Genomic DNA, 6,212 nt, shown 5'->3' with positions numbered 1-6,212 from the left:
ATCAGTCCAATCAGTCCAGTGGTGTAGCGCAGTTCTCTGAGGCCCCACTGCAAGTAAAATATTGGGGCCCCCTCAGTGGAAAAAAACAAAAAAAACATGGATATGATGCCAGAATGGTACGAACACACAATAGTTAGCAACCAACCCCCCCCCCCTTGTAAAATGAATTGACTTTAACCATTCCTTCCCAGTTTTTGTCATCGACTTAGGCTACAGTTTAGTAGTTTGTCGAAACTAAATCAGGGTGGTCTGAATTTCTGATATATAGCTGAATGAAGAAATATTTTATCTTATTCAACGCGGTGGCACAGCCTGGATTATTTTTTTTAAGGAGGCTTCACACAGCCAACTATTTTGTTTTGATCCTTTTTAATTTTTTTGTTCCAAACCTTTTTTTAATGTAGGTTACATATAATACACATACATTTAAAAATACTGTTTGGGGAAATTGTTTAAAAGGATAGTAAACATGCCTTTTTTGGACTTAGAGGTACCTTCATTCCGAAAAGCCATCCTCTGGCTCAGGTTGAGATTCAACGTAAGAGCGCTCACATTGCGCTTCTAATACTAATTGGGAGTTATATACAGGGTCTGTCCTTAAAGTAGTAGGACTGAGTGAATTAAAAAAATATATTGACAGAAATAATACATACGCTTAATATTCTTCGAAATATGATCCTCCTGCATCAACACACCGCTGCCAGCGGGATTTCCAGTTTGTATACGCTTCCTGGAAGGCGGAAACTGGAATGCTGTTCAGCTCCCTCGTCACGGCCTGTTGTAATGCTTCCACCGAGCCGTGATGATGTCCTTTCAAGGTGGTTTTGAGGCGGGGGTAGAGGAAAAAGTCTGGTGGAGCAATGTCGGGACTGTAGGGTGGCTGAGGCAAGGTTGCAACGTTGTGTTGGGCCAGATACGCCACCACTCGGAAGGCTGTGTGGCTCGGCGCATTGTCATAATTAGAGTCCGGAAGTTCAGGCATTTATTTTCGTTAAAATAGGCAGGCAAAAAGGCATTTATAATGTGGAAAATAGGCACTAAAAATGAAAAAAAAAAGGCAAAATAAACCGAAAAAATGGCATATTTGGAAGTCACTTACTTTTATATATAATTTCTGGCAACATGTTAAAATCTACATTGGGAAGAGCATTTCATCTCCGTCTTGATTGCACATAACTACAAGGTGTTTTTTTTAAGTTCTCAACATTCATTGATAGTCGTCTGTCAGAGAGAATGTTTTTCATAATAGAAAATGATCTTTCTACTTCGACAGAAGTTATTGGAGCATACATAGAACAAGCTAATGTAGCTGGACTCATTTTGGTAACAGCATTTTCACCTTTTAGAATAGCACAAATTGTTTTCAATTGTTTCAAGACCTCATTTGCACTCACTACCCGTTTGCACTTTTCCGCAACAGCTGACCCCTTTTCTCCTGGCACTTCCATCATCTGCTGCATAGATTCCTCGAAGATTTTCATGGATGATACAAGTGTCTCACCTCTTTCTTCTAGCTTTGTAATTGTCTCTGGCAATGCACCATAATGTGCAAATATAAACGACAGTTCATTCTTCAATTCTGAATAGCACAGGAGTTTTTCACTTCACAAATTGAAGCCGCTTCATTTTCTGGAAGAGCATCGATCACCTCACTGATTTTTTCAAGGTTGTTAGCATAATATATAGCTGCTGGTATCCAGGTTCCCCATCTCGTCAAGACTGGTTGCGGAGGTAAACTAAGCTCAGGCGCAACTTCCTGAAATTTTCGGGTTCGAGAGGGAGATTTCAGAAATATCTTCTTTGTGTTCGAAATCAACCTGTCCACTTCAGCAGTCAATCATGCACAAGAAATGTTAAGGGCATGCGATACAATTTTCACGGGAGTCTTCCCAACCCCTTCCGTACATAGCAGTATGCCAACTTAGCTCTCTTGGAGCCAGATCTGGCTCTTTCGTGCACTCTAGCCGGACCGTGTGGCCGAGTGGTTAGCACATCGCGCTGCGACGCCAAGGGTCCCAGGTTCGAATCCCGCTCGGGCTTGTTTGTGTGCGAATGTCCATTCATCAATTTCATCACTCATCCCAATCTTCACAAATTAGCCAAGAGGCACAAAACGCGAAGTAAAATAAACTAAATCAATCAATCAGTCTTTCGTGCACTCGTTCGGCTGTGAACTGGGACGCCCAATCCCCGTGCCCCACTATGATGCCATCTCTGGTTCCGACCCACATAGACCACCTTTCGTCATAGTTATACATTTTGCACGTGACGTGCTATTGTTATATTGGCTGGGTCGCCCCACTCTCTCTTATCTCCCCAGCTACTTCTTTATAGAGCAATGTTAGACGTAAAATTGACATAATATTGTCGTCAGGGAATTCTTTACGTTCGATTTCATACCACCATCGGTGGATTATTGAGATGGGCGATGCCGCCGGATCCAGATGTTGATAACTAAGAATAAATTGTCATCATTTTAGAGTTAACGATAAAAGCAATTAACATTACCCTAGAAGGCACTTTATCCAGCCATCGTAAATCTAGCTCCATGAGAGTCTGTTTTAACTCCATTTAAGGTGAAATTTAGTTCTTTTGTGCCCATCAGGTTTGGCAACACTGCCAGGAGGAAAGGAAAAAAGCATTGATCATATGGGAGTATGATTAGATTCATTCTCTTGTGAATATAAAACTTCCGATGGAATAGAAAGAGATGTCAACGGGAAGAGGGCAGTTTGAAGATGAATTTCACCAGCGGAAAAGTCGAAACTTCCATTTGATTAGCCGTAACTTGATGTTGAAGTTGATTCCCCATAAGGAATACATGGGATTCCGAAAATTATTATTCATCATATTTTTCAAACATCGTGTCCAGCTTAATAATCAACATAACAAAATGTTTGCACTTGCAACATGGAGAGAAATTCATACTCTTGGATACACCCAGGGTTTGCTTTAATAGCAGTGCCCATTCGGGCGATACTGAAATAAATGCACAATTGGTGCGTAATTGTATCTCCTCGCCTTAACCGAAAGGCAATATCCTGACTCAGCATGAAATACTTTTTTCTCACACTTTTCTCCGTCAGCAATGTTGAAACATGCGTGAGTTCAATATTACTTAAATAAGGCGAAAATTATTCACGTAATAAACAGAAGAAAAATAAATGCCAACATTTTTTTAAAAAAAAAAATGGTCAAATTTCATTGAAAAAGGCATTATAATTAAAAATAGGCAGTGGGGTCCCAAATAGGCAAAATAGGCAAAATGAAAAGGCTTCTAAAACATTCGAAACAACATAAAAAACGTATATCCGGAAAAAATTTATCAATATATGCAGTAAATAAAAAGAGGCATTTTGCCAAACTTCCGGGCTCTAGTCATGATGCAGTCACCAGGAGTTGGCGATGACGCGGACGATGCGTTTCCTCAGCCGTTCCAGGACCTCGAGATAAAAATCTGCATTGACAGTCTGTCCGTGGGGAACAAATTCCCTGTGGATCACTCCTTGTGAATCGAAAAAGCAAATGAGCATGCTTTTCACTTTTGACTTCGTCATGCGCGCCTTTTTGGGGCGTGGGGAATTTCGGGTGTGCAATTCCGCGCTTTGACGTTTGGTCGCAGGGTCATACTCCACGTCTCGTCCCCAGTTACTACATTGTCTAAAAAGTTTGGATTTTCACTCACTTCTTCGAGAAGGTCGTGGTAGATCCGTTTGCGAACGTCCTTTTGCTCGCCTGTCAGCACTCGCGGCACCAACTTTGCGCAAATTTTCCTCATTTGCAAATTTTCGTGCACAATTTCATGAACTTGGGTTTTAGCAATGCCAAGTTCATCGGCAATCATGCGAACAGTTAATCTTCGGTCACTGTCCAGCAAATTCTTCACTCTTGCTACATTTTCCTCAGTTTTGGAGCTCGAAGGTCGTCCTGACCGTGCGGCGTCTTCAACTTCCTCTCTCCCCTCCCGAAACAGCTTGTGCCACTCAAAAACACTCGATCTTCCAATGGCGTTATCACCGTAAGCCGTCTTGATCATTTCATGGGTATCTTTACCAGTTTTACCGAGCTTCACGCAAAGTTTGATGGCGTAACGCTGTTCCAAAAGTTTGGCCATGACGCAGCGTGACGAGGGGCACTCGCAGAGGTTACGATGACGAGCGATCTTCACTCTGCTATGGCTGGCAGCCGACTGGCGCTGCTTCCTGCCTTTCCTTAGACCCACCTCAACCAACAACTGGTGGAGTAACCGCCGTCAGTCTGTAAAAAGAAAAGAAAAAAATCAGTCCTACTACTTTAAGGACAGACCCTGTACTCAAGCAAAGTTATCATTTCAGTTACGATGGTTGAACTGGACCTCTACATTGTCAATGGTGACCTAATATCAAAGGGTCAATTGCAATCTGCTGCGAAGAAATAGAGACTGACTCAAGTCTTGAAAGATAGAAAATTAAGCAGCGACTGGACTTTATTCACTGCAAATTTGTCACTCAATGAAATGCCTATTGGAGCGATTGGAGCAATTCGAGCACTGTATACATTGTATGCCCTGCGTGGCGGAATTGGGGCCACTGGACCTAAGGGCAATGGAAAAATTGCCCCTGGGCTCAACATCCTGAGTTTTTGGGCCCTTTTGAAGTAAAACGTAATAGGCGTGGACAATGTGGGAAATTTATCTCAGATCTTATTTCAATCTCATACTGAGGCTTGGAGGCCCCCTTGAAAATATTTGGTGGGAAGTTATATTTTAAATATCACGTAATACTACTGGTAATAAAAAAATTCATAAATTATCAAGTTTGCTTGTTTAGGTATTGTGTAACAATAAGGCATCAACCGGTTGAGCAACTGAATCTTTCTACTCGATTCACAATTGTACTACACTACACTACGCTACACTACTATTACGAAAACCACGTAGGTATAAAGGTATGAGATGAGAGAAGTTTCCTATCGATTGTAATCTGTGAACAAATAACTTAATTCTGAATTTCAGAGGAGACCCATAATGTCAAGGTGCGCGGGCCTTCTCTGGCTGAGACAACACGCCACTGTTTATTATCGCAGACATCGTCATATGATATGTTACTGGGAACCAACTTTCTGTTTCGTAAATCCATTTTTTAAATAAGCGACACTAACTGCTGAATTTCTGGAATTATATAAAATTTAAGGATCACAGAGAGAGAACATAGCGGCGCCCCCCCTACATAGCGGGGACGACTGCTACGCCACTGAATCAGTCATAACTTTCTTCTCTGTAACTGGAGTTTCTCCAGTTCATAGCACTTCGAAACTTGAGGCAGTAGTAGTTATAATTCCACAAAGTTTAATTTTAGGATCAAGAGAACTAATTACGTTGTTAACAACGACGTTGTTTTATGTAAATATGTCAAATATTTCTTGTAGGCACATATCCAGAAATTCCTTTCGGGGAGGGGGGGGGGGTGAACAATTTTTTTTTTTAAGTGGAATAGATATAACCTCACAATTATGTGTGTAAGACCAGTGGTGGCAATTTGGTTCCAAAACGGAGGGGGGGGGGGTGCAAGGAAAGTTTAATTTCTCTTGGTAGACAAGGCTTAGCATTAAGAGGCCATAGTGTGATAGTGTGGAGGCAAACAAAAATGGGGAGCAACTATCCCCTAAATCGTCGCCACTGTTTAAGGCTGTCATTTTAATCAGAACGTGAAATCGGAACATTTTTTACCACTCGACTCCTCTATTTCCATGCATTAATTTTGTATGCCGGAACCATCTCAGTATTTGCGTTTGTGCATTTTCTTCTCATCAGGCATCAAAACATCTGTGTACCAAAAGTCGTTTTACGAAGCTATTACACATGCACGGGATGGACAATACACTCGACAACGCGAGATGCAAACTGTGGACTGCGAACTGAACGCAGACAGTTCTCGAATATTTCTCTCTGATTCGAGCCTGAATACCACTAATGTGTCGTGTCCTCCCATGTTTGCAGCTCTTATAAAAGCCGAAACCCACCAAATTGTTCATATTCAGGCCAAAGCACTCGCAAGTGTTCAAAATTGTCAGTCACAGCTTCCGCAGTTTTGTCACATATCGGCAGGAAACAAAGGAAGTCTTCTAGAATACAGCTGGATCGCGAAACAATTAATGCAGTGAAAACCCTTCCGTTCCATGTTTCGTCTCCCAATATGATCAAATGCTTACTCAATTATCTCCAGTGACATGCC

General features: G+C 41.7%; 1 pseudogene; it reads right to left on the bottom strand.

Moving 5' to 3' along the window:
• Positions 1–3,553: 3,553 nt before the first annotated feature.
• Positions 3,554–4,114, bottom strand: LOC145995111 (protein GVQW3 pseudogene; annotated as a pseudogene).
• Between the last annotated feature and the right edge of the window lie 2,098 nt (positions 4,115–6,212).

This window comes from Lepisma saccharinum, chromosome 11 (assembly GCF_977018435.1).
Source record: "Lepisma saccharinum chromosome 11, izLepSacc3.1, whole genome shotgun sequence".
Taxonomy (NCBI): domain Eukaryota; kingdom Metazoa; phylum Arthropoda; class Insecta; order Zygentoma; family Lepismatidae; genus Lepisma; species Lepisma saccharinum.
Note: the sequence above shows the minus strand (reverse complement) of the source record. Positions and strands in the feature narration are given on the sequence as shown.